Consider the following 15,257-nt stretch of genomic DNA (forward strand, 5'->3'; position numbering starts at 1 on the left):
ACGAACGTTACTTGCTAACAATCACAGCTTTTCTCATGTCCCTCTAGTCTGTGCTGAAAACCAAATTTGAATAGAAATCGATAACAGTAGAATAGATATTGATCGGCCACAAATTAAAAAGCCTATTCGCAGATTTGGCTTAGTTTTGAAAATGTGTAGACAGACATTAAAACTCTTTATAAGCAGTGGAGAAGGTAATTTTTCTTTCTTTCTTTTTTTCCCCCTTTTTTATAGCTTTTTCATTATGACTCTGGTAGATAGGTAAAAGTTTTAGTTAAAATGTTTTTCTATACTGTAATAACGTAATCAATCGTTTATTAAACAATTATATCAGTTACAACGAAGACTTATTGTATATTAAAAATAAAATATTTGAAATATATATATTAAAATATAAATTTGCAGGCGCTTAGATAATGACAGGATCCTTGCTATAACAATTATCAGCTGCCTAAATAAACTGTTATCACTCGTTCCATTAGGTATAATAAAATGGCTACTTGTGTTTATAGCAATTGGTGGATGTTATGTTAAGGGATCTGGCTAGAGGCACCGACAATCTGAACTCGGTTGAACAATATCTCTCGGCGGAGCTAGAGTACAAAGCTCTCTCATAACCCTAAGGCTGTTTAATCTGAGAACTTATCCCCCCTCTATCTAAAATTTAATTAATTTACCGTATTTTGAAAGCGGGGTAATTTACCTGGCAACTATCGGGAGCGCGTCTCAGGCTCTCCCTGCTCTCCTCCTCTTTCAGAAACCACCATCACCTAATAATACCCCTTGTCCCCCCATCCTATCATCCACGAATAAATTTTATCATATCTTATACATAACCATTTAAAATAATAGTATAAACATAAGAAGACAAATTAGATCCCATCTGCCAATGATAGGTCCAAAAAATAATAATAATAATAATAGATTATCAGTCATTTTGAGGTTGAAGCTTTTCATCAATACTTAAACTTCCGTTAAGAGGAAAATACAATGCGCCAACCATAGCTTAATGGTTAAGAACCGTCTTAACAATTTGATGTCAATTGGCGATGCCGGTTCAAATCTGGCCAGGCGTTGACTTTTTTCATTGAGTGGCGGTCCCACGAAATGAAAATCTTTGACCCCTAACCATGATTAGGCAGTATAGGAATCAACTGGGAGCCGAAAAAAAATAAATAAAAGAAGAGGTTTCCTTTTACTAAGAGCAGACCTATTCTACCTACTTTAAAAATTACTCAAAAATAGTTCTGTACTTTAAAAGCACTAAGGGTTCACAGAAATACAATGATCCAGCATATGAAAATTCAGAACACCCGAAAGTCCAGCACGCATCAGAATTTTCCCCGTATTTACCAATTAATACATATTACAATTAATAAATGTTAAAAAAGAGAGAGTTCTATTTCTAAAAAATGCTGGGTTATGATAAAAGTTTAACAAATGGTATTTAAAATCACAAAGCGGTAATGAATCAGTAGATTTGAAGTCGATATAGAGACATTAAAGGGCAATGCAAAAAATGTAAGAGATAATCGGTTGACAAAATAAGATAAAATCATCTAAACGTTGAAAGACTTTCTAGACTCATTCATTAATCTGTTGATGATCAGTCGTCTTCCGAGAAAAATCTTTAGCGTTCTAATTTCATCAAGTGCTGTTTGACAATTCCAAAGGCTTCAGTACAAATGAAAATTTAACTTTTTTGTGTGTCTTTAACATATGAGAAATTTTACAATTTTACTCTTAGAATCCTGACATGAAATTGTTCTTTGAATGTATAGTATATCAGTGATTTTGAAACGTTAACATTATACTTAGATTATGGCCTTGGATTCTCAGCCAAATGCCCTATTTTAAGGGCACGGTAAAGGCAGCCCTTGATCGCTGCTCGTCTACTGTTTACACTGACGGGCGAAGCAGTGCTGGTGACATGTAAAGCAGTCAGCTAATATGACAAATCAAAATCTGAGCATTAAGTCTGGTATCCAGCAGTAGTATCGATGATCACCCACAATCGACGTCTTCAAGGCTATATAGTGACCATACATATATAGGCTTTCATGATTATCATTAAAATAATTTTTCCCCAGACTAGTCATATGTAACATACAACAGGGTAATATACAGGTAATTAAAATAAAAATCAACCCCCAGACCAGAATCGAAGCAGCACCGCTTCAGTTACGAGACTGTTGAGGTGACACCTCAACTCCATCGGCTACAAACGCCACTGTATCATTGAAATCAACCATATAAGATTTTTATGAGAAGATGGTCGGGGATGCGGTCAGCAAAGATATACAAGCATTGTTAATTTGCCGACCACACTTCCGACAATCTCATATCAACCTGCAGTGTCAACAGTTAAGATTTCTGCTAGGGTTTTGCAGCCGAAATGGTGTACAGTTTTGGTAATTTCTGACGAGAAAGAACCCAATTTAAATTCGCCATAGCAACTACGGACTAATGGCTATCACCATATGTTTTGTACATTAAAGATGTACATTAAAAATTGAAAGAAAGTTGTAACCTCAAGGAGTTGCATAATTAATAGTGCATTTATAAAAATGTTCACATTAATTATTTAATTAAACATTAAGGCTTTCGCTAGAGTTGTTTTAAGTCTATTATTTCTAAGATAAAATTAAAATGCTAATATTTTATCATCTAGGATAACTAGATGAAATTTTACAATATTCCGTATTTTCTCCATTTAAGGGCTAAATGTAACTTTTCCGGGCATGGAAGGGCGGAGCGAGACGTTGCAGAGGAAATGGCAAGAAACACGACACCCTGATCCCGACACCATCTTGGGAAATTGAATAAAGGGGAAAACTCGGTAATGCCTAATGCAGTTTCAGATTTTTCCCCTTCCTTTCAATCCTTATGGCTTTCAACCCCGCCTTTTCCCAACCCAATTATTTCTCTCCTCCTCATACAATAAAACTTTTTAATTGTCAACCAAAGACAATTTTTTTCCCTCTCCCTCTAAGCCATTAATACATCTACAATTTCTCTGCCCTTCTTATAATATTTTTTCCCATAGCCCAGTCCTAAGGCAACACGAATGATCTTAATATTACGTTTTAATATCCAAAAGAAAACCTTTTTCCCCTTAACTTTTTTTTCTCCCTAAGACAAAAGCTAGCGTTTATTCACTTAGTAAGTTCTTAACAATCTACTTGAGCATTTCTGAGTTGAAAATTAAAAAAAAAAAAAAAAAAAGTGTTTTAATAAATTCCTTAAACAGCGAAATTATCAAGAATAGACATCAACATACAGAAGGGACTAGATAAACGATGTACTACACATAAAAATAAATACGCAATGAAAAAAAAAAACAGAAAAAATGTTTACCTTCATAGACAAACAAATCTAACAAAAAATGCCATGAATGATATCGTGTTTACTTCATTTTTTTTTAAATTATTAATTCGGTCTCAATGCACACTATGTAAAATTATATTTAGAAGAATTATCCCAGCCATCGATTCCAGAAAAGAAGTTATAGTACGCGTTGTGAGAGAAACAATAATAAAAAGGAGAAATTTAATTTGTCAAAGAAAACTACAAAACAGAAAAATAAAAATCTTCTATTCATTGGTCCATCAACAAAATGGATTACATAAGTTGGCTTTAATCGCCTTTAATTTACACAACGAATGGCACTAAAGCGATCATCCATACTTCAGGAGAGCTTCGGCTAGTGTGAGGTTTTAACAAATATGGAACAACAGTTTCACAGAACAAAATTATAGATATATAATTTTAATATATATAATTTTAATAAATAATAATTTTTACATATTAGTAAGCCAATAAGTTAATAGAAAAGAGTAATAAATGTTTAAAATATTGGGCAAGAATTTTTATGTTGCTTTTACACCAAAATAAAAGGAACATTCTAAGCAAGATAGTAATTATATTATTGTTTTTAAAATAATTAATTTGTTATAAATACGGCTATATTTAATACAAATATTAATAAAATTTTGATGTCAATATTTCACACTGATCAATAGCTAATAAAAATATTATTTTAGGAAGATGGTCTGGGAAGTGGTCAAAAAAGATTCAATTTTTTTATTTTAAATAGCAATGTTAATAATATTACAAAATTAACTGCTACAAACAGTATAGTTAAAAATGGTAAAACGCTTTTGTAAACTATATTACCTCCGGTTTAAACCCAACTTTGGCAGCGCGGTGGCACCATGGTAAAGTATGATGGTACTAACTGCTAATCTAAGTTGGAACCTGGGTGGACAGAAAATTGTTTTCTGTTATACTGTAGCCGGGAGTCCACCCAGCCTCATAAATTGGGTACCCTTAATTGGGTAAAAATCTGACGGTCGAGCTTGATTCTGAAAAAATCGCCTTCTTGCACAATGGTTGGTCTAGTAATAGTACTGTCTTAAAAAATATTAAACCCCTGACACTTTATGCGTTGTAGTGGTACAGATTTTATTTTTTAGATATTCTTTATTTAATTATATTTTGACGGAAGATTTGATCAAAAATTTGGTCAATTATAAACATAACACATGATCTAAAATCAATTTAAACACAATGATCTAGCCGGCATTAGAGCAGCAGATAATTTTAAACTTTTTTCCCAAATATGAATATTTCTTTTATAAATCTTAAATTTAATAGACAAAAATGGCATAAGAAATTGAAGAAATCGCATGTCTCCTCTAGTTCAAAGTAATACAAGATAAAACAGATAAATAGAAGAAGTGTATAAAGGAATGCACTATTTACATTATTCAGGTTAACTACGCTTTAAGTTTAAATAATCTTATTTTTAGAAGATGGAAGAAATGAAGTATTCAAATTTTATAAAATGTAAATAAAGTTCTTTGTTGGCTCCAAGGCGCCAGACTAGGCAATATGGAACGGATCAGCATTATTTATAACCTAATCCAAGATTTGAGCCCAACATCATATTTTAAATTAAATATTTATTTGAGAACATTATGGCCAGAGGGCTTTCATAAATGATGAACATACTCCCTGATAATTTAGATTTTGATGTTTTCCCTCCAAAAAACATAAGCAAAACCATAACTGAGACGTCAGTTATGAGTTATGAGGTCCAAATAATAAATTGTGGATAATGCTAAAATATATTTAAACATTTTTCAATAATTTGGAAAAAGAGAAGGAGCCAATCTGGTCTCGAAGACCCCATATGATAGTTAAAGTAAAAAAAAAAGAAATTATCATTAATACACGATCATAATAAACAATTCAATGTCAGATATTCTTCCCGACGATAAATGTAATTTACATAAAATTCTCCTAAAGATAATACATAATCACATAAATTTGAAAAATATATGAAATACTTATAATTTGAAATTCAATGAAAAAATTTACTCCTTAACATCCAATTATTGGGTTGTAACATTGAACTAGGATAAACAATAATCATAATTTCCTAATTCAGGTTCGATAAATTGAAGACTATCGATATTATTTATTCGGGTGCAGTTATTTATCTAGTTTCAATATTCTTCATTTAGAAATCATAATGTTTCGTTAGTCACATCATTGTTGTCTTCTATTTAACTTATTTATGTTACCATAACTTATCACACTACTTAGCTCAAAAGTTAAATTAAAATGTTGTCTAAGTAGTTTTCTCTATAAAAAGATAGTATAACATTATTTTTAATGTTTCATGGTTAATTTTAACAAATTAAACAACATTGGTGTACCATTAATTTAAATTTAACAAATAATTATAATGAAAATAAGCACTTAGTCTCAACATGTTCATTTTATTTTTACTCCACTCCTACGTATCGGCCATTCTATGATGAAAGAAATAAGGATAAAGTATACAGCATACCCAAATAATACAGCATTAGCAACATGTGTCCAAAAATAAGTATAATTGTGATTTTGAAAATACAATAGTCCTTCAATTACTAAATGAAAACAATACCTTGAAAAGAAAAATGCTAGAGGCTAAAGAAAACTGCCAGAAGCTGATATATTTTATATATCATAAAATATTAATTATACGGTTATTTTCAAATCACTCACATTTGACATAAAATTTAAACCAGCATTGTGCAGAAATTTTAAGAAGAATAGATTTATGATCAATATGATTGTGCATAACATAAATAATATATAGTTAAATTTAATAGTTTTAAACACTAAAATAAATAAAAAAACTTACCTAAAATAAGATTGGAAATATAATGAGAATATGCCAAACCTGATATGCGAGGTAAGTTTAAAGAATGTATTGTTGATAAAATAAATTAGTGTAATGAGAAATAGCTAATTTAACATAACATGATAAAAGTTAAAAGATTGTGCATAGAGTTTTCCCTAATTTAATTATGGTTTATAGGTTGACAGACTAAAATATAATTTGTGCAAATGCTTACAACTTTTTAACACTGTAGCTGTGATATCAAATTTTTAAAAAGTGGGATAATTTATAATACAGTATGTTTATGGAAGTAATTTTTAATGGTTAGATTGTTAATGTTTAAATTCTTAATCAATAGTTATTCTTAATAATGGACTAAATGTAGTAGAGTAATTAAAAAATAAACATGTTGAGACGAAATTAATATTTTTACAATAATTGATTAAAAAAACAAAAAAAAAAAAAACAGTCTCAAACAAGAATTAAAAAAATAATCTAATTACAAGACAACAATTATAGTGAACCTGATGATGGTTTTAGGGCTCCGAATAAGCTATGATTTCTAATTAAAAGAATTTAAACAAACAAAATAATTTTACAACATCCAGCTAAATAATCATAATACTAATAATTATTTCAGGAAATTTCACTTTCTTCAACATTTTAATTCGTTCGTTTTCAATACCTGAATGTTAATTAACATAATTAATAAAATGATTCCCCTTTTTAAGCTCGGACCTTTCAACAAAAAAAAAATACAAGTAATACATTTATACATCACAAAATTAGAATTATTGTGAATTAATTGTTCACAAAGCATTTTCCTCGCTTCATAAAAAACATAAAGCGTTTTCATATTTATATAATATAAAATCATGCGCAGTAGTGAAGTGGCTTGATCATTAGAATGTTGGTCATGTTTAGAAGACAATTAATATTTGAATCAGGAACCTATAAACTTCATGGACGATTACATCCGCGTCTTACTATATCCAAAAAGGAAAATAAATGAGTTTTCGAACAAATAAAAACATTTCTATCTACTAACAATGTTTTCGAAGCCTTGGACAGTTCAAACAATGTCGATAACTTTTATTTTTAAAAAAAATAAAAGAATTCTCTGAGTTTTCTTTTTATAAATAGTGCATTCATTTTGAACTCCTGGGAAACAGTCTTTCTCACGATCTCACTTCTGGTCAATCTACCCTGACCATTTTCTTTAAGACTTTACCTCATTCCAGATTTTCATAGTTGAATAAGTCACTATATAGTTTAGGTTACAACCAACACCATATTGTCTTAAATTTCATTAATGAACCATAACCTAGACTTAAATAATGAGGAAAGTAAGTTAGATATTTCCTATAATTTATTTATATTATTTATAAATAAATTAATTGTGCCAATGTTAAAAATAAAATAGTAAATATCTATTTATATAATCCGATGTACAACAGCTGCTGCTATCTATAAACGAACAAAGGACCAGAAACATCTGCCTTTCCCAACAAATGGCGCTCTTCTTTGTTTACTGTTGAATTTACTGTTTCTACACATTATCGAATCTAAATATACATTAATATAATTGAGTTGCATTCGTTCTGCATAAACATTTAAATGAGCTGTCCTATTAAAAATATTACATCCAATTAATAGTAATTTAAGTTAAATTGACTTACGAAGAAGAGAGAGAAAAGACGAGCAGGAAAAAGGATGTTAATTTCACAATTCATAAACACTACACTGGAAAATCACAAATAACACAGAATCACAAAACACTAACAGATGAAATACGAAGCACAAACTACAGCCCCTTGACTAGTACCACGTGGTGACTACCCCCAAACCGGCTCAACAGGGAGGGGGTTCGTTTTGAAATGGGTGGGGACATGAACAAAAAATACGTTCTACCCTCCCAGGTAGTCGGGGCGGCCTGCTAACTGTCTATAGCACTCTGGTAAGTATCCTATGGCATCTGGGTTTGTGGAAAATATCACTAGGACCAGAAAGAAGGAACCAGCCTGTTCTAGAAACGAAAATATAAACTATTTGAGAATTAATAACATCAATAAATTAAAAACAAAAAAATAATGACGCGCTCAAATACTAAATATAAACTTATTAAACTCTGATATACTGGCTAGATTCTTTTCTAGAAACTTTACATCAACTGAATTTTAATGTTCAAGTAGGGGTAGGGTATTCATGATATTGTGTTAAATGTAAAATGTTTTACCATGTTAAATGTTCTAAGTATAGCATTGTGAGCAGCCCTATTTAAAGATACGTTAAATGATAAATACATAAGAGCTCCTAGCGGATTTTCTGAGAACTTGTTTAGTAACCTTTCCTTCCAAAACCTCTTGTTATTGTTTACTTCTGAGTTTTGATTACAGTAATTTATTACAACATGCCTAAAATAAGTGAAAAGTAGAAGTATAAAAGTTTGGCTACTGATTATATTTTTTAAAAAGTCCAAAAACATATGTAATTGAGCTCTGGGACTCCAATGGGTGGTTCCTTCCCAAGATTTTCAAGTGTATATGAAACATACAACATATTTACCTATTGTATTATTTTATACAGTTGTAAATAACATTAAATAAATAAATAAAAAAAGTCGAAAACACGAGTCCAATACAAAAGAAAAAAAAACATAAACTACGAGTAAGTAACTTAAAACAACAAATAAAACAGTGACAAGCTTAGCTGGTCTGTTTCGTGACGAAATTCTCCATTTAATAGACCTAGTAAAAGACTCTCAGTCATGTTACATGTTATATCTTTTTAAATTGGTAAAAGAAAGAAATATTTCTCCATTTAACATAAGTTTTTCCATTTAACACGCTTTAACATGTTAAACTAAATATCATGAATAGCCCTTGTATGTTTACTTCTTCTTTTAACTTATTATCCAAAACAAATAAGTCTCAGATTTGAAATCAAGTTTTTGATTCATTCTTACTATCATAAATAAAGGCTAAACTTTATAGTTATTTCAGGATAAAATGAAAATTAGTGCCTAAATTATTTTCAATTTTCGCCAAAGTTTAGAGAAACATCTTTTAGGTTTCTATAACATCCTGAAGTAGTTGACTAAGTAAAATGATCAAAAATCAGTAACAATTAAAAGTCTTTTTGATATTTAGGAAAAGGTAATTTCTAAATTTAAAGAAGTACTCGCTAACAATAAGAGAATGAGTAGGATAAAATACTTTATAGATTCGGTCAGAATTTTATGTTAAAATGTTAAAGAGCTCAATTATACTTACAATAAATTTAAAATCAAATGCAAATATACATTATGGAGAATGAAAAAGATAATCCTGACTTGGTTTCACAGATTAGAATTTTTCCTGTAATCCTTTTTTTTTTTTTTTTTATTTATTTGTTGATATTTACAACTGTATAAAAAAATACAACCAGTAAATTTGATCATAATGACATATGATATGATACAGGATGTAGAGAAACTACCCAGTAGTAGAACTCTAAAACAGTTTACAATATAAGGTCACGAGGCCATCTTCTTTTCAGGCGCCTTGGAGGATTGCCAGGAATGGAAGAGGAAGCAAGGTTAGAAACGAGTGGGTTTGGGTGGTTAGGGAGTTTATTATGGAAGGAATAATATCGGGTTCGGGCTAGATCGGTTACATAAGGAACATTTAGGTCTTTATGGATGGTTTTATTAGTAACAAAATAAGGAGCATTGAGGATTTTACGAATGATTTTGGATTGTAAAGATTGGATACGAGAGGAATTCGAAGGTTTAGTGGAGCCCCAAAGCTCAACTCCGTATATCTAGATGGGCCTTATTATTGTCATGTAGATCAGTCTTTTGTAATGAGTTGGAAGTTTAGACCGTTTGTCTAGTAAGTGCTGTAGTAGTCGGAATCTGCGTGCAGTTTCCTGTCTTTTCAGTCTTGTGTGAGGATTCCAGGTTAGTCGTTTGTCAAGATGAAGTCCAAGATAACGAATCTGTTCTACAGGGGTAAGAGCCACATTATTAAAGTATACTGTAGGGCAGTCAGCAGGTCCTGTAATCCTTAATTGCAAAAACTAAAGAGATGGCTAAGAAAAAACAATAATATCCCAAATGACACTAGGAGAAGTGTCCAACTCCAATAATTTTTGACTTTCAAACTGAATAAGGAGGTACTGTAGAGATCAAGACCACAATAACTTCGACAATAAATTACGAGGAGGGTGTAAAATGTAGAGACCCTCAAAAGGTACATATCTAAAATCAACATATTTCAAATACAAATTTTCAAGGCAATAACTTAATTAGAAGGCCTGTAAATTGGAAATAATTTCAAATTTCAAAAACTGATAAAGTTGTGATTCCCAAAAAGGTGTGCTTTTCTAATATCAACTAGATTAAGTAAATTTTCACCCCTCAAACGTAATTTGGAGGATCTGTAGAGGTAGAAAAAACTCCAGACAATTACACACACTCTTAACACCTACATAATTCACATACGAATTTTTAACTCTCTAATCCTATTTGCGGAGCAATGAGAAAAATCTGGAAGTACTAAAATATTTATTGATAATCAATCCCACTTCTATGGTATCGTTCCGCATAAATTTAAAAAATATGAAACTACTACAAAAATTAAGACGTAAAATATATAGTTCATAGTAGTCTTATAGACCCCGCAGCGTCACTGTACACACTGAAGAACTACGAGATGAACTATCTGAAAGATGAAAAGGTCAAGAAAACAAACCAAACAAATGTTAGTTAGAATTCCACTAGAGTCCAAAATTCAGTGTTGGTCCCAAAATTCAGTGTTGGTCATCTGAAGTAGTTCTAACCTTCGGAATGCGAGGAAGGCAGATGGGCAGGTAAGAGCTACCTCCATCCCTTATCCATTAGGCAGGTCAAACTCCTTTGTGTATTTCGCAGGGAGTGGAAGTGAAACAGTGCCAATGTTCATGGTTCAACTACAGCCGGGATATTTTTATTCAATAACGAGACGAACGTTATATAACGTGCAACAAGAATTGACGACTGTACCAAGAGTATAGACTCATAGCATGGAGAAGAACCCTTATTGATTTTAATTGGAGAAAATTTTTAAATAAAAAATACGAGACCTCACTTTTTAGTATAGCATTATTATTATCATTATTGCTATACTATAATTACAAATTACCTTACAAAGTACAGGTACAAATTGTTATTTATTATTACTTACAATTATCAACAGCAAACCTCACTTTTTAGAATAACATGACTATTATTTAATGAAAAAGTAATTTGAATGTAAAGAACGCAGTATAAATAAAGGTTTTATTGGTAGAAGGATTTTAAAGTTGGTAGAAGGCAGGAAATGATGGGTATTTCTGTTACCAAATTAGTTAATTATCGTAACATGGCCTAAAATTTGACATTTTTAATTTACAAAAACTATAAAAACTATAAACTATAAGACGCCTATTTTTAAGACTCGGTAAAAGCAAATATCTTCGATGCGCGGTCATAAGGGTTTAAGTCAAAAATATGAATTTTTCAGGAGAGCAAAAAAAAAATTCAAAACATTATGAAAAATATAATTATTGATATTTTTGTAATTGTTTTCTTTTTTATAAAACAATATAGTAGTAAGTCTATCTGAAGTATCAAGACGTTAATACTAATCGGTAGCTCTCCTTTGGTACTGTAATACGACACTGCATACATCTCCAAATGCAAAAGTGACTTAAACCCTTATGACCATCAAAGATATAATACATTGCATGTATTACGTATGTATGATATGCTAATTTATTTTAATGAATGATGCGAAAAAAAATTTTTAAGGTTCAGAAATAAAATTAGATATATTAAAAGAACCTAAGAGGAGAGAAAAGGCAGTTATTTTACCCCAATTTTTTATTACTTAATTGAAAACTATTTATAATTACTAGTCAAAATTGATGAGTCTGCCAAGTATAGGTAGCGGGGGATAAAAAATGGCGGCTGTTTCAAAACCTTAAAAATAATTAATTTTTTTTCGGAGCTCTATATCTTCACAACTACCAACAGCAATAGAAAATCTAAGAGAGCATCACTTAAAGTAGAGTAAATTTGCTAAAATGTAAGCCCTAATAGAGCTATTTACGTTCAATAGTTCTCGAGATACAGCTTTTTAAAAAGCAACATTTCATAAAAATGTTGGAACGTACTGAAATAACAACAGTTAGTTAATTTATTGTGAGAAATCTATATCTACTATAACTATGTGACGTACAGATGTCTATTAGCACTCAAATTAAAGCTAGTTTAATGAGCTATAAAGTAGTTATTAATATTAAGTAGGAGTAGTAGTTTTCATGAAATGTGCTAAAATAAATTTATTTATAGTTGTTCATACAAATTTTCATTTGCCAAATTTATATTCGTATGTGAATATCATAAAAACTACTACCCCTACGAAGATACGAGTCATAAACTACTTTATAGTAAATTAAATTTCCTTTATTTTGAGTGCTGGCAGACATATGTGTGTCTTATGGGTCGAGAGATATATTTTTTCAAAAACCAACATATTATCCGAAAAACTAGAAATTAACATGTGTGAGTTCATTCCGTCAAATATTATAAAAACTACTAATCCTACAAAGATAAACATTATTAACTATTTTATAGTAAATTTAACTAGCTTTAGTTTCAGTGCAGTGCAGACATCTGTACGTCCAATGATTTCTGAAATAAAGTTTTTCATAAATCAAACTTATTGTACGAACAACTGTAAACCAATTTATTTTAGCAAATATCATTATAACTACGATTCCTACGAAGGTAAAGGTCATAAACTACTTTATAGTACGTTAAAGTAGTTTTAATTTGATTGCTAATAGACATCGGTACGTCACATAGTACCTGAGATATAGATTTCTCAAAATAAATTAACTAACTACTGATATTTCAGTACATTTGTATGAAATATTGCTTTTTATAAGGCTATATTTCGAGAAATATTGGACGTAAATAGCTCTATTATGGCTCACATTTCAGCAAATGTACTCTTCTTTAAATAATGTTAGATTAGATTAGATTTTCTAGTGTTGTTGGTAGTTTTTAAGATATAGAGCTCCGAACGAAAAATTAATGCTTTTTTGAGGTTTTGAAACAGTCGACATTTTTTATTCCCCCCTATCTTGGCAGACTCGTCAGTTTTTACTAGTAATTATACATAGTTTTCATTAAAGTAATCAAAAATTGGGGTGAACTGGCTTGTTTTCTTCCCGGCTCTTGTACTAATCGTTCCTTCACCCAGAAATGATTTCCATGTTCATAAATTTAAAATATATTTTTCACCTATTCCTTCACGTAAATCATTAAACAAAAATTCCTACTGGTTTTTAAAACTATAGCAAGGCGTAAATGAAATGATTTGTTCTAAACCTGGACAATTAGGTCCAAATAGTGCCCAGAGGAAGTAGGAAAGTATTGTTTGGACCTTTGGGCTCTTCAACTCTTATCAAAATTAAACCAATAATTTTATAAATAAATTCTTGAAAATTAAACATTTCTATAAAAAAAATCAAAGGCATATAACATGTAATACCTCAGGAGTGGTGAGATGGAAGTAAAAATTAAAACAAAACTTTCCATATTTTATCTGAATAGAACGAGATAAAATCATTTATTTCCAATTGTCTGTCTGTTTCTGACATGCTTAAAACAGTACCGCATATCAATGCTATTGACAGGTACAGAGAAATATTTTTTAAATAAGGAAAAAGGCGAAGCTACTTTTTAAAAAAAGATAATAACATCCATCTGATTTATTAATTGCAATATTCAATGCTTTGGTAAGAAATAAATAAACGGTCATGGATTCAAATATTTCTATCTTACCATCAATATTGATAATATATTACAAATATTGTTCCAATATATAATAAAAATATTAATTATTATTTATTAGATTGATCAGTATAATTTATATTGCTTTTCAAACTACCAATTACGCCTATCATCAATCTTTTTAAGTTACATTTCACATTAGAGTGCTACCAATGGGTAGTTTCTCTACACGCCTGTAACACTCCAATTTAACTTAGATCAGACTTACTAAATGTATTATAATGTACAGTTGTAAATAGCAATAAATAAAAATTAAAAAAAAAAAAGTTATATTTCTACCATCTTCTATAAACATTTGTTCAAACTCGAACATATTTCAAACCGATAAAATCTGCCTCGTTATAATTTGAAATCGTTAAGGTTTTGAAAAGTTTTTAATGAATGTTATGAACCTTGTTAACTAATAAATTTGTTCTTATTAAAGTTTACCACTGAGTTCTAAGTAAAATGTTATCTGTGAAACATTTTCGAAACATAAAAAAAAATAATATAACGAAACAACTTTTAAGTGAATATCTCATAACTGCTTGATTTCTTTTTAATTCAAATTAAACTCGCGGAGGAGGAAATAGGCCCCTATTTTTCATTCTAAGAAGAAACCGATTCAAGAAATAAAACTTCTTCTATGTAACTTGCAAGCCTGTTATCATAACTTTCCGGAACGCGTTTAACGCTGGAAGGAAAATTCTTTAAAAAAAAAAAAATATCATTACACAGTGCAACTTTCTTAGTGAGTTTTCCTCGGTTTCTTCTGAAGGAAATATCTCATTGGCATAGCAACCCTTTCACTGCTTTCAGCCGACACCTACCATCGTCCTTAGGTTAACTCGTCATTGCAAGACCTTATAAAAAGAACAAGTGGTATGGATGATTTTTAACAAGAAAGTAGAAAGAGCAGAAATGGATAAAAAAAACTTACTTTTTATATATTGAATTTTATATTAAGAGTTATATAAACTTCTAGAATTCCAATTAATGATCAGGGAGAGGTGGAATTCCTATACTACAGTAACAAAGAAACATAAAGGCAATTATGTTCAAATACCGTACATGACCAATCAGTCAATTTTTTAGTAGTAGTATATATATATTTTTAAAGAATAATTTGTATCCAAGTAAAGACTTTAACCCTCACGGACAATCTATTAAAATAACAGCTTTCATTATACATTCATTTGTAACAATTTAATCAAACAACACTATAACTAATAAATTTGCATATCT

At 30.2% G+C, this 15,257-nt stretch overlaps 1 protein-coding gene across 13 annotated transcripts in view; it reads right to left on the bottom strand.

Annotated features, from left to right (window-relative positions):
- Positions 1 to 15,257, bottom strand: part of heph (polypyrimidine tract-binding protein 1 heph) — a 358,385-nt gene that overhangs the window by 226,821 nt on the left and 116,307 nt on the right. The window contains exon 1 of one of the 13 annotated variants that reach the window (XM_067045784.1): positions 7,852 to 7,981. The exons of the other annotated variants lie outside the window; for them this stretch is intronic. The gene's annotated coding sequence lies outside the window, so the exon portion shown is untranslated. Of the gene's footprint in view, positions 1 to 7,851; positions 7,982 to 15,257 lie in introns of those variants that run through there. 13 annotated transcript variants of the gene reach the window in all.

The sequence above is a fragment of the Halyomorpha halys genome, unplaced genomic scaffold (genome assembly GCF_000696795.3).
Source record: "Halyomorpha halys isolate HHAL.00 unplaced genomic scaffold, Hhal_1.1 Scaffold238.1, whole genome shotgun sequence".
Lineage (NCBI taxonomy): Eukaryota > Metazoa > Arthropoda > Insecta > Hemiptera > Pentatomidae > Halyomorpha > Halyomorpha halys.